At 37.0% G+C, this 27,961-nt stretch overlaps 1 long non-coding RNA gene across 1 annotated transcript; it reads left to right on the top strand.

Moving 5' to 3' along the window:
- The first annotated feature begins 74 nt into the window (after positions 1 to 74).
- Positions 75 to 26,415, top strand: LOC144454803 (uncharacterized). Its single transcript, XR_013483350.1, has 2 exons — positions 75 to 5,465; positions 26,168 to 26,415. It is a non-coding gene; the product is annotated as an uncharacterized LOC144454803 (long non-coding RNA).
- Positions 26,416 to 27,961: the final 1,546 nt, after the last annotated feature.

Genomic DNA, 27,961 nt, shown 5'->3' with positions numbered 1-27,961 from the left:
ATGTCTACAGTCTGTTCTAGCTCTAAAAATCCTATAATTCTATGATTTCTATGGAGGCTGGGAAATATTTTATTTTCATCTTTGTTTCTACAATGACAATTATAATGCCAGTAAATACTACATAATAAATTCCTTTTGATTAATTGATTGAGTTAGCAGTCTAGTAGTGAGATAAAGTACAAAGAGAAAAGTAAAATAAATGTGAGTACAAATTAAAATGCTATATGACATCTAAGACCTCAAATGAAATAAAACCTACTATATTCTGAAATAACCCAACCCACTTCTAATAGCTCTAAATAACTAGAGTTTTTCCTTATCCCTTGCAACTTATTCCTGTTCTGGGGCCAAACAGAAGTCTAATCTCTTTACTAAATCCTGAATTTAGCTATTTTTCTCCAGGATAAAAATCCCTGGTTCCTTTAACTGATTTGCATATGGTATAACTTCAGGGTCTTTCAGGATACTGTTTGCTTTCTCTGGACATTTTCCAGTCTGTCAATGACCTTCCTAAAATGAAGTGCCCAGAACTGAATGCAATAGTCCAGAGATATGGTCTATACCAGGACAGCATACAGTATCACTTCCCTCAAATTGGCCAGCTTACCCTTCACTCTCCTCAGCCCCCATTGAGAGAGTCTAGCATTATGCTTGATTTCCTGTCCTTGTCTTGTTTCCATTCACAATGACTAGCAAAAGACAGTGACGCAGAATGCACATGGTAAGCATTCTTTTTATAGTCAATGATGAATATGGTTCTAATAGAGTTCTTAAAATCTCCAGTTCAGGTTTTCATTAAGCCATCCTATGGTCTCAAAACACATACACACACACACACACACACACACACACACACACACACACACACACACACACGTCTGCCCAGGAAGATAGATGCTGGTTTTTTTAGGGTCATACTGTATACGGATGGGGAATTTGCAGAGGCCTGGAGGCCACTGTGGCCATCTAGGTCCTTGGGTATGGCTTTTTGACTGAGTCCAAGTTTTACAGAATAAATCTTTTTATTAAGGGGATTTGTTCTGTAAACTTTGGATTAGTCAGAGGGCCACACTTGAGGACCTGGAGGGCTACATGTGGCCTCCGGGCCACAGCAGATTCCCCACCCCTGCTCTAGTAGATGCCAACACCTAAACTTAGCAATTAATTTAATGTATGTTTATTGAATACGTGCTATATGTAAGTTCAGTACTTTTAGGTATGATGAAGAAAGAAGTGAAAATTAAAAAGCAATATATGCCATGTTTTGGGATCTTAATAAATTAATCAACCAATAAGCATTTATTAAGCCCCTAATATATTTTCATATTATATTGGAGGACATTGAAGACCCTTTCAGCTTTAAAATTCTGTGATTCTGTGATTTGGCAATGTGCCAGGTATGAGAGACACAAAATGTCTTTAAATAATCTAGTTGGGGAGATAAGACCAAATCATATGGAACCGTTAATAATAGATAATAAAGTACTAATAATATAGAAGCAGAGACATTTTAACTGGGAGGTAACTTAGCAGTCCAAAAATTATAGTGATATGGTCGCAGGATGGTGAGAATATTAATCTCAAATGTATATGCTAAGAAATAGTGGGAAACCCTTGTGAATATGGAGGTCAGTTCAGTTCATGCAGAACCTGAAAGTCAAGGAGAAAATTTTCAATGGAGTATGGTAGGGAAGTAAAGGACATTGCCCTACCTTGAGTGGAGCAATTGAGGCCTGGCTGCAAAATTTAAAGCTCCCTGTTCTTTCAGTCCTTTGACAGTTTAAAACAACAGACAGTAGTATCCATTTACGTTAGGTACTAATAAAATAACTAGTTAAAAAAGAAACTACTGTATGGTCCATACTTCCTCTCCCTCTATAATCCAAGAACCCACATGAGCTCCTTCAAGGCCTCTGCTGGCTCCCACCCAATCTTGAAGCATCCTCAACAGCAGCATTTGATCATCCATTTTATATACTTGCCCCATGTAAGAAAAATTGCAATTTATGCCCTTGAAAATTGGGTGTTCTTGAATGTTTGAAAGGAAGATGATAACCTGACTATAACTATACTTTAGGAAGATTAAACCAACAACCAGATAGGTTAGATAAGGTGTCAAATCCTTGAGTTAGGGAAGCCAGCTAAATGGGCAAGAGGGAGTAATTTAGCTATACATGGATGAAGGTGTTGAATAGAGTAAAGGAAGTTGTTGGATACAAACAACATATTGAAGGAAAAATTGGCAGAGGTTGTTGGTTCCTAAAAAATAAACAATAAAGAAGATGGATGAAGTATACATGGCTCCAGGGTTTTAAACCTAGGTGACTAGGAGAATATAGATGTTGTGACATTGGCAGTGGGGGAGGGTAGAGGAAGAAGATTAGTTGAAGTTTTGACACAAAGAACTTGAGTCATATACCTACATGTACAAATAATGTACAGATGTAAGATATGCCTTACAGAGGAGGACCTAAAGCAAGGTTAGTCTTCAAGTATTACTGAGTGTCATTTTGTTTTGCGGCTACAATGAGTTACATAAGGCTGCTAGTTAATGTTTTAACAGGTACTCAGTACAACAGCAGGAGATCAAAGCCAGTGGAGAGGAGAAAGCTTTAACCACAGTCTGGGTCAGATCATTTCACAAAATGGGAAGTTGATTTTTTTCAACCAACCAAATAGAATTACAAGCTATTTGAATAAAGGCAATTGACAAATACAGTACAAGGAACCACCAATGATTGGCTGAGAGTATTAGTCAGGTACCAGGCATTTATTAAGCTCTTACAAAAGTGGACCATTCACAGACCTCTATATAAATCGATTTTTACATAATACAAATTTGCCCTTGGACATGGGGAAGGGAGGGAAAAAGAGAGGTGAGAAGGGGGCCACTTGTCTGTGGAGGAATGGGGCCAGCACCCATTTTAAGGACACATGGATCTGTGACAGAGAAGTGAGAGCAGGAGGAGGAACCCAGAGGGGCAGGGACAGATAGATAAGGAGCCCCTGAGGGCAGATGGAAGGAAGACAGACACCTTGGTGGGTGGGCGGAGCAGGGCAAAGGTTTCTCTTCCTACCAGAGTTGCTATGTTTGTTCTGCTTTCACTTGGAGTGTTGTTGTGTTGTTGTTGTTGTTGTTGTTTTGGTAAGGTGGGAGGCCAGGAGCTGGAATGGAGGGGGAGGAGCTGAGAGATCACTGTACTATACAGTAAAGTTAACATAGGTGTTTTTTTGGAGTGTGGATTCAGAATTCTTTACGTAAAGTCAAGTTTGGGCAGTGCAAATTTACAGTAAAATGAGAACTGTCTACGTAGGCAAAAAAGAGAGACAGTCTGTGCCTTCAAGGAGTTTGCATTCTAATGGAAAGACAACATATAAAAGGAAGGATGAAGAGGTTTTGGGGGAATAATGGAGAAGTTTAGAAGAGTACAGCCTGATGGAAAATGAAGTCATGTCTCTGGTGGCCTAGATAAGTAGCAAGCTGATATTACTCTATGAGGATCTCTTAGAAACAAGTTCATCCTTTTATTCCCACCTCTTGAAGTGTACAGAAAGGGCAGGGGAAGGGGATTATTTTTTCTTCCTGAGCCCAGTGGACAGTGATTTTTTTTTGCAATATAAGCATATTTAAGTGCTCACTGGAAAGAGGTACAGAAGCAGAGTTGAATTGGGTTTAGCCAGTGTTCGAGGAGTGGAGTCTGGCCCTTAGAGTTGGCGGTATGGCTAATGAGATAGGACAGATCCCATAGCCAACACTCCTTCTGGTCCTAGAGTGTGAGTTTGATTTCTTTCCAAAAGATCATATACACTATACTGGAATTTCGGCTTGAGCCTAGAGTTGGAAATAGTTTAGACCAATAGCCAAGTGTTGGAGCCCTACCCAGAAGCAAGCCCAAGGGGCCAAGTGGAACATGCCCAGGAGAAATATTGGGCCCTGTGAAGAGCATTTAAAGCACAACATGAGAAGATATTCTTGGGATATTTTTCCACCCTGGAATATAAGTTTTGGGCACATGTGTTCAGTTACATGTGAATTCTTATGAATTCTATGTGTGTTCATTCTTCCCAGTGATATTGTACATATCTGTGGGAGAGTGCACCCCAAATTGATAGGGAGTGATTTTTTTTGTTTGTTTTGCTATTTGCTTTCTAATATCCTTACCTTTTATAAAATACTTTTACTTCGAATTAATTGTTTCTTCTTGTTGACTAAACACTAGTAAACAGAACCATGGGGGCTCATGGTCTTTCCCCTGGGGGAATTGAACCTATGAGTGGGATCAAAGCTGCCGACTCACAGTCCCAGATCACTTTCTGCAAGGAGGAAATGGCTCCCTCTAGCGTACCAACTTCCTTTCACCCCCTCTATTCTCTTCACTAAAGTCAGGACTCCCATTGCTTCTCCATTAACTGGAGATTGTTCCCCTCCCTTCACACCTGCGGTGTCCCTTCTCTCTGTTTACCTTTATAAAAAGTCCCCATAGTCTTTACATTAAAATACTCCTGTAGTTTCTTTTTTTTTTCTTCCATATCAGACAACAGGCACTTAATACATGATTATGAAACAACTTTCTATAGTCACATGCTATTCCTTTACTCATCTTGCCAAGGATGAACTTAAGGCAAAGGTACTTCATAATACATACACAGCCTATGAAAAATCAAACCAGATTTAAAACTTGAAGTTTCTGAGGTAAATAGTGTCTTTTAACAGTTCCTCTTCCGCTTTTTCAACATGTGAACGATGCTGTTAAATTGTGTTCTAAGCTTAAGAGAAAACTCTGCATTTGAATTAATTTTACATCCCAGCACTGTATTTCTGTGTACTTTATAATTCCCACAGTATTATCAAAAACAAGTTAAGGAAAATTTAGTTGCATTTCCATGGATTTTCTCCTTCTTAATAAGCTAATAATTTAATATTAGTGACACTGGAAGAAATAAGAAATCCACTCAAGAAGTATGAAAAATGAGAGAAAAATCCCAAGTTAATTAATTTCTGATAAAATTTACATATGTATTTTTTACTTTTACCATGTAGACTACTGATAGTAAAATTCTGGTATTCTTTTTAACTTTAGCTTTGCCCATTTTTTTTTCTATTAAGATGCTCTGTTTTTCTAAGATAAATCCATTTCTGTCTTTGCATCCACAGAAAAACTTACCCCTTTCAAAGAAAAATTCAGTAAGCCACCTGATTGAAACCATTAAAAATGTGAATTATGCATGTGAAATAAGCTCATTCCTTTCATTGAATTTCTCTTCATTTGGATTCACCTGATGTTTGAGCCTATGGAGCTTTGAAGAAAATCCAGTTCAGAGTGAAATTTAGGAGGGCAGAGCAAACCAGGCGAAACCAAATGATGAGAGCTGTCATTGCATCTGCTGTGGGATGAAATTGGCAAGTTTCGCCTGGCTCTAATCACATGTGGAAAATGATCTTGATGGCTTCATCCTCAGCTCGAGTGAGTATTTTTCCACATCAAGGAAATCTGGTACAACTCAGTCTGACAGATAGCGATTGGATGTAGAACTGTGGGAGCTCTTGAAACTCAAGGCTGAGAAAAGCTTTCCTACCTGCCTTCTTGGAAACAGAAAAATAAAAGGGTGCAGCAAGTTTCAATGCTGGGACATTTTGCAATACTCGTCCCTGCCACAAGAAGTAAGACACTGTATAAGTTCCATATGTATATATATATATATATATATATATATATATATATATATATATATATATATATATATATATACGTATGTATGTATGCATGCATGCATGTATATGTATATTGTGTATGTGTATGTATATATGTGTATATATGTATACGTGTGTGTGTATATATATATATATGGCTGTACCTCAAATAGAGGTAGACTTTTGACACTTGATCAAGAATAAATTAGGGAGGGTGTCTCAGAGGCTGGATGAGATATGATAACAGAAAAACTGGACTTAATAGATTTTATTTTAAATTACTGAGGGTAACAAGGTCTATGTGATTTGGTTTCTAGGAGCCTATGGTCTGAAAGCTACTAGCCTCAGATTCAAACCAAAATGACAGCAGGACTGAAAATCAAAGTGAGAGCAAAAATGGTCATGTGTAAACATTACTGACATAGACTTGTACTCTAACAAATATCTAAGAAAGTCATTAGATCAGATAATGATCAAAACTCCAGAGACTCAGTAGATAAGTAGACAAAGAATATTAACAGTTTTCAAAGGGAGAAATCCAAGCTATCAACAGTCATAAAAAAAAAGCTTCAAATCACTAATAATTAGAGAAATGCAAATTAAAGCAACTCTGAGGTTCTATCACATACCTGTCAGGTTGGCAAATGTGACAAAAAAGGAAAATTACAAATGTTGGTGGGCTACAGGAAAATATGCACACTAGTAAACTATGGGTGCAGGTGTGAATTAGATAATTCACAATTTTTAGAAAACATTTTTGAACTATGCCTCCCAAATTACTAAATTTTGCATACTTTTTGACAAACTATACCTCTTCTAGGCCTATAACTCAAAGAAATCAAAGAAAGAAGGAACTGTGTGTAAAAATATTCATAGTAGCTCTTTTCCTAGTAGCTCAAAACTGGCAACTAAGGAGATATCTTCCTATGGGGAATAGCTAAACAAATCATGAGTATAATGAAATATTAATGTACAATAAGAAATAATGAAATGAACAGTTTGAGAAGAACCTGGGAAGACTTGTATGAAATGATGCAGTGTGAAGTGAGCAGAACTAGGAGAACAATTTAAGCAATGACAACAACATTATGGAGAAAAAACAACTTTGAAAGATGTTGGAACTGAGCAATGCAATGATAAACCAGTCCAGAGGACTAAAAAAGAAAAACACCCCCCTTTCTACCTCTTACAAGAAAGATGATAGACTTAAAATGCAGAATGAGACAAACTTCTTTGGAAATGGTTAATATGGGGATTTGTTTTTCTGGACTATGTTATGAGGATTTTATTTTTTTCATTTTTTATTTTGTTGCTCAATTGGGAAGGGCAAGAAAATATGTGCTTGTAAAACAGATGGATAAGCAGATAAATGAATGAATGAATTTAAATTTTAAAAAATCCAAAAACAAATTGCGGTGTCTGATTCAACCCAAAACTATACAAAAATTCAGTCAAAAGCCTTTGGGCGTTTGGAGAGGTATGCAACCCAGAAAAGCCATCATGATCACAGGAAGCCAGGCAAGAGATCTGCCAGTATTCTGACTAGAGACGTTAAAAGGTCATTTTAAGACTGTAGCATTCTAAGGGGGAATCTCCCAGGGAATAAAAGCCTACAGCACTTTGACAGAGAAACTCCAAATGGATTGGAAACTGTGACAGAACTAATCAGCCAAGACTCCCAGGGAACCAAAATTTGGCAGTGTTTTGACCAAGATGCCTCAACAGGGCCAGAATCCCACAATGATCTGAAAAGAATGTTCCAGAAGAGTCTGAACACTACAGGGCACTAACAGAAGAGCCTCCTGGGGAGAAGAGGGAAGGTGGTAAAATCTGCCAGTGCTTGGAGCACAGACACAAAGAGGAAGTAGGAGCCCAGGAAAATGAAGGCAAGACCAAATAAGTCCAGGAATGTAAAGGGGAGGAGCCTTTACAGAAAAAGACACTGAACAAAATAAGAAATATTATGATCAAGAGACACACAAGAGGTAAACCCAGAAGAAAAGAATAATTCCAGAATAATACAAGAGCACCATTTGGAAAAAAAAATGGTTGAGGATTCCAAGAGTGAATTGAAGAAACGAAGCAAGAGTTTTTTTTAAAAAAATGAAATTATAAGTGGAGCAAAATTCTAGACAAAAAAATTTGGGACAGTAATAATTAGTTTAGAACATATGGTGAAAAACTTCACCCAAGTAGCTGACTCCATGAAAATTAGAGTAGAGTAATAAAAACCCAATAACCACCTAAGACAAAAGAAATATTGGAACAAACTAAAAATGTTGAAAAAAATAGAAGAAAATGTAAGGTATCCACTATAAAAACCAACTTGTCTAAAAAAAAAAAGATTAAGGAGAGACAATTTAATAAAATTCCCTGAAAACTATGACTAAACAAAAAACCTGGATACTGTATTTTAGGAAATCATAAATGAAAACTGTCCAGATCTATTAGAACCAGAAAGTAAAGTGATTCCACTGATCACATTGTGAAAGTGTTCCCAAATGAGAATTCCCAGGAATGTTATAGGCAAATTCCAGAGCTATCAGCCTCAACCTCAAGTCTCCCTCACAAAAAAAAAAGTCTACAAGCAGAAAAAAAAATAGGTAACGAAGCAAGGAACTACAGTCTTCAGCACATAAAAGTTGGTGCCAACTGACATAAAATATGTTCGTGTTTCTTGATGTTTATCAAGTTAAGAAACAAAGAAAAAAATGGAGGGGAAAGAAAAGTGGGATCAGACTTCCTTCTGAAAGGAAGGTAATAAAGTTTTGCTAGTAATTTTTCTACCCCTGTGAAGCATTTCATCCAATAGGTAATAGCCAACTCTGCTGCTTTGTAAGAGAAGCTAACATTTGTCACATTCTTTCTAGTAACTGTTCTATCGTTCCATTATATAACTGGTTCACAAGCTTTCTGTTTCCAGTTTGATCCAACTTGCATTTTTATTGTGTTAAACTTCCTGCAACTATATAGATGACCAGAAATTTTCCATATCCTCCTTCTTTAAGGTTTTTCTTTCTCCTCTGATTTCTTTATTTTTCAAGTCTATGTAGTAAAATTCTTGATTGTAAAAGGAGAAAAGAAGAAGCATTTGTTAAGCACCTTCTATGTGTCAGGCACTGTGTTAAACATTTTACAAATATTATATAATTTGATCCTCACAATAATCCTGGGAGATAGGTGCTATTATTATCCTTATTTTACCAGTTAAGGAGACTGAGGCAATCAGGAGTCAAGTGATTTGCCCTGCATCATATGGCTAATAAATGTCCAATGCAGGATTTGACCTGGAGTTTTCCTGACTCCAGGCGCAAAGCTCTATGCATTGCGCCACCTACCTATCTCTGACAGATTAATACCACCTTAATTATTTTGCTTCTTTGTATTGTTTTGACCTCTTTTACTACCTTGACTTCTGCTTTCAGTTGCTGATTCTGGGAATTTAGAATTTCTGATGAAATTTTTTATCTCCTGTAATTTTATAATGCTGGAAGTGGAGTTTTTAATGTTGGAAAGTACTGAGCCTAAGGTCATAAGAGAATAGATTCAGAAGTGGAAGGAAGTTTAGATGCCATCATTTTGCAGATGAGAACCCTGAGGCTTAATGAAGTTAAATAAAATTTTTTAAAGCTTTTGTCAGAGGTGGGAACTCAGATTTTCCTAACTCCAAGCCCTCTATTCACTGTGGTGTGCTGTCTGTTCTGTTTTCATTTGTAGTTTGGGATCTGTTGTCATTCAATTCATAAAAGATACTGACATTCTGAAATATGATTCTATCCACTAGGTCACGTACTGTTAGGTATGCAGTAAGTTCTATCATCATCATTGTCATCATCAACATCATTATCATCATCCTTATTATCTATTGAAATTGTTAGCACAACAGGCATTTTTGGAGCCTTCTCTTCAAAAGAAAAGAAACTTTTGTATTAAATGTAGTTAACTGTAACACTTTTTGATTGCATGTTGAGTTAATAATTTTCTTTGAAGTATTGCTATTTGTAGCCTTGTAAATTTGTGTCAAAAATTTCAGCATCTTTTTCATATGAAATTTCCAAAAAGTTTTGCCCTACCACCACCTTATTCTACTGTAAATTATGTAAAACAAAACAAAACAAAAAACACTCTACTGAATATACCTGAGTTGGTCTTTGGGTTTTACTTTCATCTTTAATTGCGGAGAGTACAACATTTAACATAAACATTCATTTAAAATGCGTTTGCAGATAAATGTTGGGGAATGGGCAGGAAAGCTTGATCACCTCTCCAGCCCTCAAAATTAGCCAGAGTAACCAAAAATAATGGGATCCCCTTTATGTGCCTTGAGTAACTAAAAAAAAAAATGTTTATTGATTTCCTAACTGGTAACATGGTATGGTGGCTAGAGAGCAGCCCTCAGAGCCAAGAAGACCTGGTCCATAGACCTTTATCTACTACTGACTGTGTGACCCTGGATAAATCACTTAGCTTCTGAATGCTGTAGGCAATCCTTAAGATTATCAGTTGTAGAAAAGGTACTAAATTTCACTATTAGAGTTTTTTCATCTAAAAGTTCCTACAGAAGTGAAGTCACAGGTTCAGTCTCTATCCCTAGTCCTTTGATATCCCCCTACACTGAGCATTGGATGGGAGATTATATTCATATATATATATATATCTGTATACATACACACACATAAATATATGTACATGCACATATATATGTATATATACACACACATTTATATTGTGAAATATATATGTATATGCACATATACATTTTTGCTGTTGTTCAGTTGTTTCAGTCTAGTTCAACTCTTCATGACCCCATTTGGGATTTTCTTGGCAAAAATATTGGAGTGGTTGCCATTTTCTTCTCCAGTTCATTTTACAGGTGAGGAAACTGAGGCAAATAGGATTCAGTGACTTGCCCAAGGTCACACAGCTAATAAGTGTGTGACACAAGATTTGAACCCAGAAATATGAGTCTTCCTGACTTCAGGTCAGGCACTCTACACACACACACACACACACACACACACACACACACTACGTATGTATACAAATATCTGTATGTCTACAGATGCATGTGTGTGTGTGTGTGTGTGTGTGTGTGTGTGTGTGTGTGTGTGTGTAGTATTAAAATTAGGATCTTAGAAATGTTTTGATTTTGCCTTTTTATCTCCAGTACCTAGCACAGGACCTGGCACATAGTGGAATAAGTTTTTTGAATGATTGCCAGTTAAAACAACTGAAATTTCACCTCACACACATCCATCAAAATTGAAGAGATGATTTTTTTTTAAGTGGGAGTAGTTAATATTGAAAGGATTGGGAGAGAACAGGAAGATTAACATGCTATTGGGGAAGCTACAGACTGATGCAAATATTTGGGAAAACAGTTTGCAACTATGTAAAAAAAAGTTTCTAAATCCATACTCTTTGACCTAATAATGTCACTACTGCTACAAAGACAGAAAAGGTCTGTGTATGTGTTTAAAATTTGTAATTCTTTGTGGTAGCAGAAAACTGGAAAAGAAAGCATGTACATTGCTATTTTGTGTAAATTGTTGTTTTGTGAAGTGACATTTCTTGTAATCTTCTGTCATCCTCCTCTGAAATGTTTCATCAATAAGCTTTTACTCTAAACTAATGTGGTCCTTGGATAACTTGTTTCTCCATTTGGCAAAAAAAAATCTAGGGTTTTGCTGTCTGAGAAGGTTTCTAGAATCTTTTGGCCTTCTGTTATAAAAGCTATTTTACCCAATGGTTTAAATTTCACCAAGAAATAAGGATAGTAAAAATCAATATATTTTTAATCTATTTCCCATTTTCCAGAGTGACAACTTGTTTATACGTTTTTACTTGAAGTGACTATAGTCACAAGAATTATCTTTTTATCCTTTGTAGTAATTTGGTATTGATTTTGATCTTAATCATTGCTCTAAGTTGGAGCAATTTTATTAAAGGGGATTTGTTCTGTGAAGTTTGGATTCAGTCAAAGGGCTACACTTGAGGACCCAGAGGGCCACGGGTTCCCACCCCTGCAACAAGTTGATAATCTGAGTCTACATAATTGATAGTGAAATGACCTCTACATAAAATAAAAAGTCATTTTCTGCCCTTTACAATATTATATACAATATACTCACAGAGGAATATGAATACAACTTCAAAGCACTCTTTACAGAAATAAAGCAAGATATAAATAATTGGAGAGATATTAATTGTTTATCATTGGGCTAATATAATAAAAAGGACAATACCATCTAAATTAACTTATAGGTGTAGTGCTATGCCAGTTGGACTGACAAATAATTATTTTGTAGAACTAGCAAAATAATGACAAAATTTATCCCTAAGAACAAAAGATCAAGTATCTGAAGAGATATGAGGAAAAAATGTAGGAAAGAAGAAGGCCTACTGGTACCAAATACTACAAAGAAATAATCATCAAAAGGACTTGAAGCTGAAAAGTTGATCAACGGACAGAATAGGTACAAAATACCCAGAAGCACTGGAACATAGTAACATGTGTTCAGTAAAGCGAAGAACACTAACTACTGGGGTCAGGACCACTCTCTGGTGACCACTGCATGACAAACTACTGAGAGGAGTTTGATGCCTTAAAGCCTGAGCACTACTTTTCACATATCAGCAGTGCCTAGATATGGAGTTCATTGTGTTTTCCCTAAGTTATGGGAATAGATTTATGACAGTGTTTGAATGTGCATTTCACTGCTTTTGAACAGCCACTTAAAATCTATGCACCCAGTGTTGCATTATTGACCAAAGAAATAATGTTTATTTTATAGATTATTTATGAGAGATAATTTAAGGAATTTTTTTATGCTCTTAAAAAAGGATGCTTATAATTTAATGGAAGTGAGAAGAAAGAAAATGTACTGAAAATATGCTGAAAAAATTGGAAAGCAGTCTAAGAGAAATTAGGTATAGATCAACATCTCACAAAATATACCATAATAGGCTATAAATGGATATATGACCTTGATACGAAAGGTAATATCATAAACAAATTAGAGAAACAGAGAAGGAAGGACTTTTCAAAACCTGCATAGAGAGAGAATTCTTGACCAAACAAGGGATAGAGATAATAATAAAATACATAAGTTTAATTACATAAAATTGAAAAGATTTTGCAAAAGCAAAATCAACTTAGTTATAATTAGAAGAGAAACAGTTAACATAGGAAATAATTTTTAGGGCAAAATTTTCTGATAAATTCAAGACAGAAAGAACAAGAATCATTTTCCACTAGATAAATGAGCAAAGGACATGAACCAGCAGTTCTCAAAAGAAGAAATACAACCAAAAACAACCACATGCAAATTCTCCAAATCACTAATCATAAGAGAATTGCACATTAAAACAACTCTGAGGTTATACCTCCCATCCATCACTTTTTCAAGATGACAAAAAGGAAAAAAACGATAATTATTTTGCAGGGTCTGTGAGATAGGCACTCTAATAAGCTATTGATGGAGCCATGGAGTCTTCCAGTCATTCTGGAAAGTAATCTGAGACTATCCCCCAAAAGTCTAGTGACTTCAACACCATGACACTGTGACCCAGCAACACAACTACTAGGCATATAACCCCAAAAGATCAAAGACAGAGAGGAATGACCTATACACACACACATACACACACACACACACACACACACACACACACACACATACACACACACACAGAGCTACATCTTTTGCTGTAATAATGAATTGAAAACAAAGCAGATGCCCATTAACTGGGGAATGGCTGAGCAAAACATGATACATGAAAATAATTAAATATTCCTGCAACATAAGAAATGACAAAGGGGATAGATTGAGAGGAATCTGGGGAAACTTGGAGAAAGTGATATGAGGTGGAAAAACAAATTGCAAAATGACTACACAATATAAATAAATAATATAAAGGAAAACATTGTGAAAGACTCAGGAACTTTATCAATATGATGACCAGTAATGAATCCCAAAGATTGTTGATAGAGCATGCTTCTTATTGCTTAGTACAGTGCCTAATGAATGCAATTAGAACTACACAATAATGAAATTATTGTTGTTTGTTGCTTTTGTTGTTTGTCCTTCATTCTCAAAGAGAACCAATGACATCAGGATGGTGATGTTTTGACTTGCAAGTGAATTGGACTTAAGTGAGACAGAGCTGTGTGAAGTCACCAGCCTCACTCTTCTTCAAAGCCATCTGAGTCCAGTGGCAAGATTTGGATCATGATGACTGGAAATGACCCCATGCAGCAGGAGACTTTGGTCTTTTTAAGCTGAGGTCTTTCCCAGGTCTCAGTTTGTCTGAGTCAATGCTCATTCAGTGATTAAGGTTAGGTAAGAAATGAGGCAAAAATGTCCTCTTTTACCTAGTCAAAGCAAAACAAAACCATCTAGGAGGGGAAGACCCTCAAGGTTTTTGGCTAAAACGGAAACAATTGTTATTCACACTCACTGGAACCATCAAAACCCAAATACTGAGCAAGTGAGGGTTTGGCTGGGACCTATTGTTAGGCAATCAACGAGAGTGATTTGATTTTAAGGCAGAATCCAGAGGCTCCATTTGAATCACAATGAGTTTTATCAAAGCCTGGTTTTCCATGCATTTTTTCCAGAAATCATAAATGAAGCCACATGGGGCAAAAGAGTTGGTTGTCCCAGATGGTTTTTTTTGTTTGTTTGTTTTTATGATAGAATAAATAAGTAAGGAAAAGAAAAAAATCTAGCCCATAAACCCCAAGATGTCTTGCAAAGTTTCAGTGATCAAAAATTTATATTCCTTTGGACAGACCACCCATAGGTAAGGATATGATTCCTTATGTGGACAGAGGAAGAGGAAGAAGAAGAGGGAGGGAGAGGAAGGAAGGAAGGAAATAAAATGAAATGAACTGCCTCAGGAAGAAATCATTTCCCCAACATTAGAGTAGAGGTGTCTAAGTGTAAGCTGGATGACTTGACCAATTGCCTGGGATGTTACAGGGAGGATTCAATCATTAGGCAAAAGATGTATTAGATGAACTTTAATGTTCCTTCTAAATCTAAGATACTATTTTCTATGTTAGATAGTCACTTTCTTGAGCTTTCTTTAATTTATAAAGCTTTCTTTAATTTATGAAGATTCCAGATATGCTAGAATTTAGATTATCAAGCAATAAATTCTATTTTCTCAAATGTTTAGCTATCAATTATTAAGTATTTAGAACTCCCTGCCTTATACTCAGCACTGTGCTAAGTACTATGAATGTAGACCTTATGTCAGAGTTTTACTCCTAACAAAGAAAGCCTGAGTAAATTCTGAGAGCTTCTCATAATTTCCTTCAGTGGTTTGCTTCCAGTTAGGTGAAACCTGGAAATGCCAGTATCTGGTGCTCCCCAAAGGGTGATCATCAAAAAACATTTTATTTATATAATCAAGATCACAGAAAAAGCTTATATTGAAAACTATTGAGAATCAAGGAGCTCCTTTCCCTTTCTGGCAGCCCTCTATTTTTCCAAAGGAGTCCGTATAATCCTCCAGAATCATGATATAACTCTGGATACATGCCCCATGCTTGTTTAGAGAAAAAAAAATTCAGGGTTCAGTAGACAGTAAAGCAACCCCCTTCCACTAGTACTTGTCCTCCCCTTAGATACTTCAAAATACTCTAGATGTATAGAACCCTGCATATCCTCAAAATAAGGGTAAAATTTGATGTTTAATAGAGTGAAGACCTCCTCCCTCCTTTTATTGGGTCAGTCTTTTCCTTAGGGACCTACATAATCTGCATGACTTATAGCCGGGGCTCCAGCAGGGGATAACGTTTGGATTTGGTCCTCCATGTCAGGGTTCTGTGACTTCTTGCTTCCCAGCAGGCCCCTCCTCCGATGCTTTTGTTCCCTGGTGTGTCAGTCATTTTCTTCCATCAGCACTCTTTCAATCTGCTTCCACTCAGTTCACCATTGTTGTTCTGGCTCCCTGCCATACCCCTCTGCTGCCTTTGTCATGTGGTTCTTTTTGCTGCCATGCTCAATTTGGCTTTACTGTTCCAACTGTGTTATTTCTTCTTGTGATGGTTCCAGTCCTTGCAGAGTGGTACTGTTTTTTGTTTGTTTGTTTGGTTTTTTGTTATTTTCTGGATAAGTAGCCAGGACCAGAATGCCCCTGGGCTGCTTGAAACCTTTCAGCTATTTTATATGACAAGTTATAGAACACCTCCAAACTAGACAAAACTTTCTGTCCTTTCATTCAGTTTTTAAAAAAAGGATCTCCTCAGGTTGCTCTGAAAGCCTTTCTCAAGTCACCCTGTTCCCCTAAGTGAGCAAATTTTGCTCTTTATTAAGTTTTGGTGAGTTGCTCTATATGAATCTTCTTGCTGTGGCTTCCTGACAGGGAGCTTCCTGCTCATTTAGCATTTCCCATTTCATCTTAGAGTTCATCTTAGAGTTAGAAGGGTGTACAGTGTGTTCAAGGAAGACTAGTAGCTCTATGTGAGGACTGCTGAGCTCTTTTCAGGGCTGCTTTCCACCTTTGGTGTCCACTTGATCCACCTAATTCTCACTTGTGGCTCCAAGAAGCCATATCGTGCATAGTGACCACACCTTGGTAAACAGTTTTGGAAGATGCGCTAAACCAAAGTCTCAAACCCATTGGTGAGTTGTGGGAGGTGACTACCCTAAACATGTGAATACTTCCCCTTGTGCAACCAGGCCAATGAGAACAATTTGTTCCAATGGCCATAAAGGTAGCTGAAGCAGTGCTGTGAAGTGCTTAGAGCTCAGTTAGACATTGAAGTTGCCAAGGTCATCTTCTGTCCCTGAGCCATCACTAGTCATTTTGACTGTCCTGCCACTAGACTGTGATGACTGTGGAAGAGAGAGTGAGACCGACTACTTCATGCAATTCTGTCTCACTGAAGTCCAATTTATGCATGAATCAAAAGACATTGCCCATACCATTTAACCATTTTTCACCTGCCTCAAAGTCCTGTGATGACAGGCAAGTGACAAAGCAGCTGGTGCAGATACATTGGGAGCTGTAGTCACAACCCTGCACACAGGAGGCCCAGGCCATAGGGTTGTCTTCTCACTGGAGCAGCAGTGGGTTCAGCAGCCCCCTGGGTGTCTGAGCAGTTTTTTAAGGACTGCACTGCTCAGGAAAGGTTTAGATGGCCTGATTACCATGGCAGGCAGGGATCCCACCCTGTGATCAAAACAGAAAAAATATACAGAAACTTCTACAACTTCTCCAAAAAAAAATAAAAACTCCACTCACCATTAATACATGGAATGTGTGCACACTTATATACAACAAAAAATCCAGTAGACCTGAAAAACAAACAGCTTTTGTTGCAAGAGAACTCAGTGAGTATCACATCCAAACAGCAGCCCTGGCTGAAACAAGGCTGGCAAATGAAAGCCAGCTTACTGAATTTGTAGGTAGATACAAATTTTCCTGGAGTGGCCCCAGTGAAGGGGAATGCAGTGAAGCTGGTATAGCTTTGCCATCAAAAGTAATCTAATCAACAAGCTTGTATGCTTACCAAAAGGAGTTAATGACAGATTCAGGACAACGTGATTGTCACTTGCGAGCAAATGCCTTTCTACCATCATCAATACCTTTGCTTCCACTGTAATGAACCTTGATGAGGTCAAAGAAAAAAATTAAGAAGACCTAGAGACCCTTATCATCAATGTGCTGAAAGAGGACAAGCTTATAATTCTGAGTGACCTTAATGCTAGAGTAGGCTCAGACTACCAGACATGGCAGGGAGTTCTTGGGAGGAATGGAATTGGAAACAGCAACAGCAATGATCACTTACTACTGAAGACTTGTGCATCTCATGACCTCATCACCAACGCTGTCTTCCATTTACCTAAAAGCAATAAAATTTCATGGATGCACCCTCACAGCAAACACTGGCATTTAAAATACTATATGATTATAAAGAGAAGAGACAGATAGGATGTGAGAGTGACAAAGGCAATTTGTGGTGCAGATTGCTGAACTAATCATAGACTTATCCTCTCCAGGCTAAATATTCAGATTCAATAAAAGCAGGGGCTCCAAGGCAAAATGACTACCAGCGGAATTAACTTCAACAGATTAGGACTCTTCTCTGAGCAACAACAGTTTGTTGCTAACTTGGAGGGAAAGTTGAGCCAACACATTGTTGGCAAAGTGGAGCAGAAAGGGAGTGGGCAGCTTTCAGAGATTTGGGTATAGCACTGCATTTGCTCATCTGGGTCAAAACGCTCACAAACGTCAAGACTGGTTTGATGAAAATGAGGGGGAAATTCAGAAGATGATAAATGAAAAATGAGAACTCCACTGGGATTACCAGCAGGATATTTCATCCATCTCTAAGAAGGTAGCATTTAATTCCATCAAAAATAAGGTGCACATGAAGCTTAGAGATGCAGAATTCTTGGCTTAGTAAAAAATCAGATTAATTCAGTTTTATGTTGATACTTACAATTCAGAGTGCTTTTATGATGCCATGAAGGATATTTATGGGCCAAAGACCTATGGCGTATCTCAGTTATTCAGTGCTGATGGAGCCACATCAATTAATGATAAGGACATGATCCTAGAGAGATGGGCTGAACATTTCCATAATCATCAATCAATGCTGAAGCCATTGACCATTATCTCAGGTTGAAGTCAATCCCTCCCTAGCTGAAGTTCCAAATGAAAAAGAGGTTTTGAATGTCATTAGGCTCCTTTCCTGTGGTAAAGCACCTCATGCTAATTTTATTCCAGCTGAGTTTACAAGATGGGGGGTTAATTGCTCATACAAAAGCTGACTGAAATTTTCCAGGTTATATGGCAAGAAGAGGTTATCCCCCAGGAGTTCAAGGACACCTCCATTATCCATTTTTATAAAGGTAAAGGAAATAGGTTGTCCTGTGACAATCACAGAGGGATCTGTGGGATCAGTCATTGCTGGCAGGATTCTTGCCAAAGTCTTCCTTAATAGGTTGATCCTTCACCTGGAAGATTGTCATCTACCCAAGAGTCAGTGTGACTTCAGAAAGGGCTGAAGAATGATAGACGTGGTGTTTGCTGCCCAACAACTCCAAGAGAAATGCCAAGAGGTCTGTACACAATGTTTGTAGATCTGACCAAGGCATCTGATAGTCAGTCATGAGGGCTTATGGAAAGTTATATCAAAATTTGGTTGCCCACTGAAGTTCATCAATATTGTATGTCACTTTCATGATGGCATGTTTGTCTGGGTTCTGGATAATGCTCTCGTGCTGTCTCAGTCACCAGTGGAGTGAAAGAAGGCTGTGCAATTGCTCCCATGCTTTTTAGCATGATGTTTTCAGCCATGTTGTCAAACGCCTTCAATGATGATGAACATGGCATCAAGGTTAGCCACCACACTGATGGTAAATTCTTCAACTTGAAATGGCTACAAGCCAATACAAAAGTGAAGGGAGTGTTGGTACATGATTTTTTGTTTGCATATGATTGTTCACTCAATGCAGCCTCTGAAGCTGAGATACAACAAAGTATGGATCATTTCTCTTCTGCTTGTGCTAATTTTGGCCTTAGATTAACACCAAAAAAACACCACCCATATGTGGAACCATTGGTTACAGCAAATGGAGAAGTTTTGAATGTTGTGGATAAGTTTGCTTACCTTGGCAGTATACTTTCCAGGGATGTATACATAAATGATGATGTTGACACACACATTGCCAGAGCTAGCTCAATGCTTGGGAGGCTTCAAAGGAAAGTGTGGGAGAGAAGAGGTATTAGACTGACTACCAAATTGAAGGTCTACAGAGACATTGTTCTGATCTCATTTTTGTATGCCTATGAAACCTGGACATCAGATAGACATCACTGCCATGCCAGGAAACGGAATCACTTCCATTTGAATTATCTTAGGGAAAATCTTGAAATCTTGAAGATCATCTGGCAGGATAAGATACCAGACACAGGTCCTTTCTTGAATTAAACTGCCAATCATTTAAACTCTACTACAGAGAGCATAACTATGATGGGCTGGCCATGTTGTTGAAATGCCAAGCATGTTTGTCTAAAAGACTATTTTATGAAGAACTTACAAAGGGCAAGTGTTTACGTGGTGGTCAGAAGAAGTGATACAAGGACACTGTCAAGGTCCCTCTTAAGAGCTTTGAAATTGATTGTGTGACATGGGAGACACTGGCACAGTTCTGCCCAGCGTGGTATGCCCTCATCAGAGAAAGGTCTGTGCTTTATGAGCAAAGAGGAATTGAAATAGCTGAAAAGAAACGCAAGATGCACCAATTTAGAGAACCCATTCTAAATGTTCACATGGACTATTTGTGGCTGTCCTGTGGTAGAGCATTCTGAGATCATATTGGTCTGATCAGCCACAGTCAGACACATTGTAACTTGACTCTACCATAGAGACATCATTTTGATCCTCTTCGAGAATGAAGGACAATAACCAACCAACCAACCAAGCATTTTCCATTTCATCTTAGAGTTCTAAAGAACTCTCTTCATTCTTCTCATGCTCTGTCTTTCTTTCTAACAGTGGGGTTACATCATGTAAATTAGCCCCTGGCTAACTCAAAAAAGTGTTAGAAATAAAAGTTGTGAAGGAGAGGTCCTGACTGATTTCCCCAGTATACATCTTGACTCACTATGTAGAAGGCAAGTAGTTCACAATGATGAAGATTCAAATCCATACTATATGAATAAACCAGGAGTATAAAATGTGATATTTGATCTCAGAGAGATAAGATGAATGAACATGAGTCTATTTGCAATTGTAGCAATTGACTCACCCCCTCTTTCCCATAATAAAGGTAATTATTATGTCTTCCCTAGGGGTGTTGGGGATGTCTTCCTCTAATGTGATTGGCTTAAGCCCCCATTCTAGTGAAATATTTTCGAATCCCAACTTCTTTCTTGACCTCCACTCTCACATCTCTATACTATTGAAATCGTAGGTCTGTTTAAAAATAAATTGGAGTCCTGACCTGAAGTCTCATGTAGGGGGTGGTGTTTGAGCTGAGTTTTGAAGAAAACTAGGGGTTCTAAGAGTCAGAAATGAGGACAGAGTGCATTCCTAGTATGGGGTACATAAAGGCTCAGGGGCAAAAAAGATGGGAGATACAATGTCTTATGTAAGAACAGCAAAAAGATATGTTTGGCTGAATTGTACAGTGCATGAAGAAGAATATATAATAAGCTTGGAAAGGTAGGATGGGGTCCTGTTGTACAAGTTTTTAAATATCAAAGAAAGCAATTTTTATTTGATCCTAGGGATACCAGGAAGCCACTGGAGATGACTGAGCAGGGAAGCTTCATAGTCAGACCTGTGCTTTTGTAAAATCATGTTGGCAGTTCTGTGGAGGATGAATTAGAGAAGGGAGGGACTTAGGACAGGTAGACCAATTAAGACGCTATGGTAGGAATCCAGGGGAGAGATGATGAGACCTCAACTAGGGTGGTGGCCATATGAATGGAAGAAGGGGACAGATGGGTAAGATGTTGTAACTATAGAATTGGCAAGACTTGGCTACTAATGGGATGTGTGAGGTGATGGGAGAATGAGGAGTTGAAAATGACTTTGAGATTGTAGACTTTGGTGACTTGGAAAGGTGATGGTATCTTTGACAGAAAGAGGGAAGTATAGGAAAGGAAGGGGAGGGGGGGAGGAATATATTTAATTCTGTAAAAGGAAATATCCCATAAGTATATGGTTTTGCAGGACACTGAATAGCTCAGTCACATCAAATATTGTTCAACAATAAGACTAAGTATTTACAATGGCATATGATTTCTAATTTGTAAATTATTTTCCCTTATAAATAAATATTAGAAAATATACTCCTAAGGCCTGAAGTACATAGAAAAATATTCTATGAATGCTAGAATCCCACATACAGTTACAGAGCTGATGTCAGGACAAATGTGAAAGATGATTAAGGATGCAGTATGGCAGATCTTTCAATCAGAGGTATCAAGTACATTGGCCAGAATATTTAGGGAACTCAATGTCATGAGCTGAGATTCAGAAATCAGATAACTTTAGAATACAGAGATAGACAAAAGGTCTGGGGTCAAAGAAAAGATCTATTGTATTTACACTGAGAAAGTACTAGAATCCCTAAGAATCTGAGATATGCTCAGATAGCCCTTTGTCAGTGACTGGGTTTTTCACAAGCAGATATAGATTTAGGAATTTGCTTATAACAAGCATTGCCTCTCAGTCACAGTATCTTAACTTTTTTTTTCTTTTATCTCATAGACTTGTTTGACAAGTGAGTCCTAAGGAACCCCTCTCAGACTAATGTTTTTCAATGCAAAAGAGAAAATACATAGAATTACAATGGAACCACTTTTATTTAAATATAGTTATAAAAAAATAAATATAATTTCATGGACTCCAGGTTAAAAACTCCTGCACTATGGCAACACAAAAACAGTTGGTGCTCCTTACACATTTAGGTATGTTATGTGAAGATGAAACAGAACGAGATGAGTTATACATTACAGAATCCTTGTTTATGTTTCACTTGAAGAGCAATTTACATTTTGATCCATCATTCTTAAGTGAAATCCTTTTCTTTGCTATGTTCTGTGCATTCATAACTAGTGCTATTCATTTAATTTGTTATGGAAATTCTTCTAGTATATATTTGCTTCATTCCATTCAATCACCAGCCACCTTATGATGAAAGCCTACACAAATGCAGATCCATTCCTGGCAGTTTTTAAGATCCATATAACCCAGCCTGCTTTAGACAATTTTCAAAAATGAGCTCCTATCAATGAAACATAGGCTATTCACATCTGCAGCTTTTAAGGATAATGTAGTGGGGACAGGGGATCTTTAATTGTGCTGTTTATTTTCTAAGTTCTCATTTATAAGCAACTGAGATAACTATGAAATCAATGAGGCTGCTAACAAACAAGCATAAGAGTCTTCCACTTCATAGAGGTGCACAGATGGTCTCCTAGGAACCAGACGGCAGCAAAATTCACCAAAAACAAAAATCCAAATGAGATATTAAGCTAACAACTAAGGAAGCAACATGTATTGTTAACCTGCAGAAAAGGAAGGAAAGCAAAACAAATCCCCCATAATCCTGGAAATAAATCATTATGACAGAAACATTTTCCCCATCTTTCCAGTTCCTAAATTAAGGAATTAATTTAGAATTGACTAAAATTGCTTCAACAAAAACTATTTTCCCTCTCTCCAGTTCTTATAACTAACTCTGCTCAATATCCCATTCCCTCATTTATGTGTGTGTGTCTGTGTATAGGAATACACTCTTCCAATCAATTACAAAATCCTCATCCATGAAACCTTATCCACAAATTCCTCATCTACTAGCCTGAGTCTTCCATCCCTCAGTAAGAAATAACTATCAGCAAAATCACTCTCAGGAGATAGCCCTAGATTTGAGGACCCATTTGGGAATTTCCTTTCTCAAATATCCATGATGCTATCTCTTAAATTGATCTCAGGTTTATTTCTGCTCATCTAAACTGCTGCAGTGATTTTTTTTTGGAGAAGATAGTTTTTGAGATACAGAATATTATTAATACCACATGAAATGTTTTTAATGTGAACTCATATAATTAGAATTTGCAGTTCTGCTAATCCTGTTCTTATGACTGTTGTCAGTCACATGCATTAACTACCCACCATGATAAGCACTTCTAGATGTTGTGGAGAGAAGCCAAAACAATAGAAGATCTGATGCTTATCATTTCAAATCAGAAGAATGTTCTCACAGGGTTAAGCCAGTTAGGCTATTTTGAAGGTGGAATTCACTGGTTCAGGTCACTTGGGTACCAGTTAATACACTGAGGCTATAACTTCCCTGTTGGCTTGAGTAAGAACTGAGTGAAGCTTCTGAAAGTGCATGGCATGCAGGGAACAGTTTATATAGTCAGAGAACGTGGATCATTGAATATTTTCGTATGCCGAGCAGTACGTATGAAACAAATTAGAGAGGCGCGGTGCTGGAATCCCATCAGGAGGCTGACACTATGCAAACCAGAAATAGACACATTTTCTTTCTTTCTTTCTTTTCTTTCTTTCTTTCTTTCTTTCTTTCTTTCTTTCTTTCTTTCTTTCTTTCTTTCTTTCTTTCTTTCTTTCTTTCTTTCTTTCTTTCTTTCTTTCTTTCTTTCTTTCTTTCTTTCTTTCTTTTTTGAGTACTGAAGACCAGATTTAACACAATGATAAAAAGCATGAGTAGGAAATGTAAAGGCAAACAAACCCAGCAATATGGCCTAAGAGCAGTGTGTAATCAGAATGAAAGCTACCATCTGGGAATATGAGATAGTCCTGAAAAGACTATGAAGCAAGTATGATCTTAAGCAACATTCAAAGTTAGAAATGGAGGATGAAGAAAGGCTATTTGGAAATGATTGATTTAAAGGATCTAGCTCCAATCTGACTCCCCACTACATGATACTAATCAAAAAACTCTGATCCCTAGCCTCCTCTGATCCCTTTTCCTGGCTAAGTTAGTCTATCAACACACACTTCTTGGATAGGTGCCACATATAGGCAATGAACTAGGCCCATCACTGAAGAGGCTTAAATTGAATTTGTGAAATTGGACAGTGCTTTCAGTGATTCCAAACTGCTCTATGATATAAATGTTCATCTCTTTAACGCTAACATTATTCTAGCAATGATGAATGTTTCTGAATACTACAATATTAGAAGAAAAAATTGGAAATAAACCAAATGGGAAGGTGTATGGAGGGTTTTGAGCAGGCTGAAACATATTGACAATGACAATGTGCATGAGAAGTGGAAAAAAATACATAGGAGAGAGAGAGTTAAATTGTTCATGTAGAGAAAATGAACAGGCTAAATTACTCACTGGTACTACAGAGAATAAGGTGAAGGCCTTGGTGAATTGGATAAATCCTCTAGGGAATGCTTATGAATAAACTTGGACAAAGACTTCACAAAATGAAAAGACTGAAGTTGCTGTACTTCATATCACAGAAGGATTACCAAACCAAAATATGGTGTGAAATAACATGAGGAAAAGGGAAGCAAAGGAGTTTCCAATTTAGAGTGAACTTCAACCTCAAGAGACATTTAAAATGTATAAATAGGAAGCAGCTCACCCCTCTAATTTTAACTAATCATATTACTTTAAGAATAGCTTCCAGATACAGGCCTCATTATCCATTTTGTTATTTCTGTTGAAGAAAACTTACATTCTGCTGGAAGGCAGATCTATAAATCAATGTCAACAATGATTTGTTTCTTGAACAAAAAAGTACAGACCCATTGCCACATAATGCATTCTATCATCACCATCCTTTTCTCCTTTTTGGTGTACTAGGGCACAGGTTTCTATTTCTGCTCCTAGGTATAATGGAATTAAATGCTATCTCCACTTCATATTTAAAATGAGTTGACAAAGAGATAAATTACTTGACGTGCTTTCCATCCCGGGGGGGGGGAGAGAGGGGGGAAAATCCCTGAGGACTAATAAGGAATGGCATAAAATAGTTTACTTTACACTACTAGTTGGAATGGAACCTTTTAGGTCTTTATGTCTTCCAGTCTTAGGGGAAAGAAAAGCACTTTTCTGAAAAGTTAACCTACAGCATATGCCTTATACATTGCCATTTAATCCCTGGTCTTACTATTGTTTAAATGACTAGCTTTGGTTTGTTAATATTTATCAGTCTGCAAATGCTATAGTTGGAACATTAAATATTCTTGGGTTGGCTGCTGGGCTTTGTGAAAGGTACTAGACTTAAAGCCCAGAGAACTGGGTTCCAGGCCTGGTTCCACCACTTACTATCTGGGAGATTTTTGAAGAAAGATTGCATAGGTAGTAAGTTATAGCTGGTATTTAGCCCCAAATCCTCTAACTCCAAATTCAGTGTTTTCTCAGTGTACCATGTGCTTCTACAAGTGACTTATAGAAGGCCATACAAATAATATTCAAACCCAAGCCTTCAGTCGCGACGGCCATCATTTTTTCTATTAGAGCATATTGGCTCTATATCTTAGTTTTCTCATCTGACAAATGATAAAAGCAATGAATTACTTATCTCAAAGTTTTATAGTGAAAATTAAAAGAGAAAACACTTAAGACATATCTTACACATTGTAAAGCAGTGATGTCAGACATGGGGCCCATGAGCCATTCCCAAATGAGGCCCAAAGCAGATTAAAATGTAATTGGGAAATATTTAACAAAATAAAAATGCAATAAAACATAGAAAATATTATATTTTTAAAACCCAGTCAATATTTGGGCTGCAGGGATCCTTATGTATGTATTAGTGACCTCCATTTCTAGTTGAATTTGATACCACTGTGATAAAGTACCATACAAATGTATGCTATTTTCATTATTAATTTATTATCATTTACTGCATTAGAAACCAAATCTTTCATACTTAAAATGTCTTTACATTCTTTGGGATATAGAGGAAAGGTAGAAACATCATGTTTTATTTATCCCAAATTTCTATTTTCTTTTACAGGTATTATTGAGAGTGACCCTACTTGGATACCTCATAATGCTATGGAATTGACAGACTCTGCATTCTTGATGATATGGCAACAGACAAAAATCTAGCAGATCCTGGAAAGGCTTTGAGGAAGATCTTGGGAACACATTATCCAAAAACCAGATGAGTAATATGTGGTAATGGTCATCAAATGCATGTAGCCACTACCTTTGGTGTTGAATTCTTTGCTTATATGAAAATAAAGCAATGAAAAACACAAACTGTCCCTCAGTCCTATGTGCCTCCTTTACATTATGTGATGATGGATGACAGAGGGGCAATAAATAGGGTGCAAATAATTACAAGATTTTTAGATTGTAATCATTAACTTAACTACAAGTGCTCTCAATATGAGTTCTTTATCCAATCATTAAAGGGTCACCACTGAAGGGACTTAACTACATGCATACTGACATTCTTTTTGTTTTTATTGACATATTATTATATTATATTATTTGATAAATATAGCAAGTAATATATTGATGTATGAATTAAATTAATTTATTTTGTTATTATGTGACAAATTGCATATCATATATTCTTTATATATAATATAAATTACTATAACAAATATATAATATATATATATAATTTTTTTTAAAGGCTAAACATGTACAAATACAAACCATGAACAAAGTATGCTCTCCCAAAACAGTAAAGCAAAACACTTAAAAAAAACTTGGACAGCATATCATAAGAGATATCCATTTTATTTAAGCTGAGTTGTGCTGCCATTCAAGGTTGAATTTATAGCATCCCACTCTAGGCTACCTGCCCCTCCACACACTTAGAGTTAGCATCCAGGGTGCAGGAGAAGAACTGACTCATCAGCTCATAGGAGTAGCAATTTCCATTTATTATCAGATGCCATTCATTAGGTACAGAGCTATCTAAGGTAACAGCAGATCAAAGTCTGACTCTAGTGGTTATTATACTGGCCCATTTAATCCTTGGGACACCAGAAATACTGTGTTGTGCCACAGCACTAGATTTATGGCCTCACAAATTGAGACAAAGTCATGGATCTAGTGGAGATCCTACACTGGCTTTGGCTTTGAGATTTAATCCCTTTCTATCCTTGAGTGTGCTATTCCTTCACTGAGTTGTGTTTTTTGTCCTCCCATAGCATGTGGGTTTGTTCTAGTTGTATATGTTATGCAGAAGAGGGACCCTAGGGGTGGGGACCTATTCTCTGTTTCATCTTCCCATGGGGGTAAGCCAGGGCCTGACCGAGGTCACAGAGGGAAACAGCTCATGGTACTAAATAGCTCTAAACTCCAACTAATGCATGCTAGAAATGTCAAACTAGGACTTTCTCTGCTATTATTGCAATGGGCAATATTGAGACAAGAAAGCAGTTTGTGACACTAATTATTCTATGAGTGAAACTGGGTCTTAAAATTGGGGATCTAAAGAGAATTCCATACAACATTTTACCCAGTAGTCTTTTGATTGTTCTTCCCTATCAGTAGAAAAAAAATTGAGCACATACCCCACTATCTATTCATTTATTCATAAATTATATACATGTACTACTAAACTAGTAATTTTTTTACATTAAATGTACTCAAAATAGCTTTTAAAATGTGATAAAAATGAAACAAATACTTTAAATGTTAAAAATTTTATTTACAAATAATACAACATTTTTATTCTTACAAAATATCATTTAAGATTTATATTATTGAAAGCAATTTGATTGAAATATTCTCCATAGTTTTTAAGAAAAATATTTGTGTATGTCTTGGAGAATAGGGCAGACATGTA

The sequence above is a fragment of the Phascolarctos cinereus genome, unplaced genomic scaffold (genome assembly GCF_003287225.1).
Source record: "Phascolarctos cinereus isolate Bilbo 61053 unplaced genomic scaffold, phaCin_HiC Scaffold_7;HRSCAF=346, whole genome shotgun sequence".
Classification (NCBI taxonomy): Eukaryota; Metazoa; Chordata; class Mammalia; order Diprotodontia; family Phascolarctidae; genus Phascolarctos; species Phascolarctos cinereus.
Note: the sequence above shows the minus strand (reverse complement) of the source record. Positions and strands in the feature narration are given on the sequence as shown.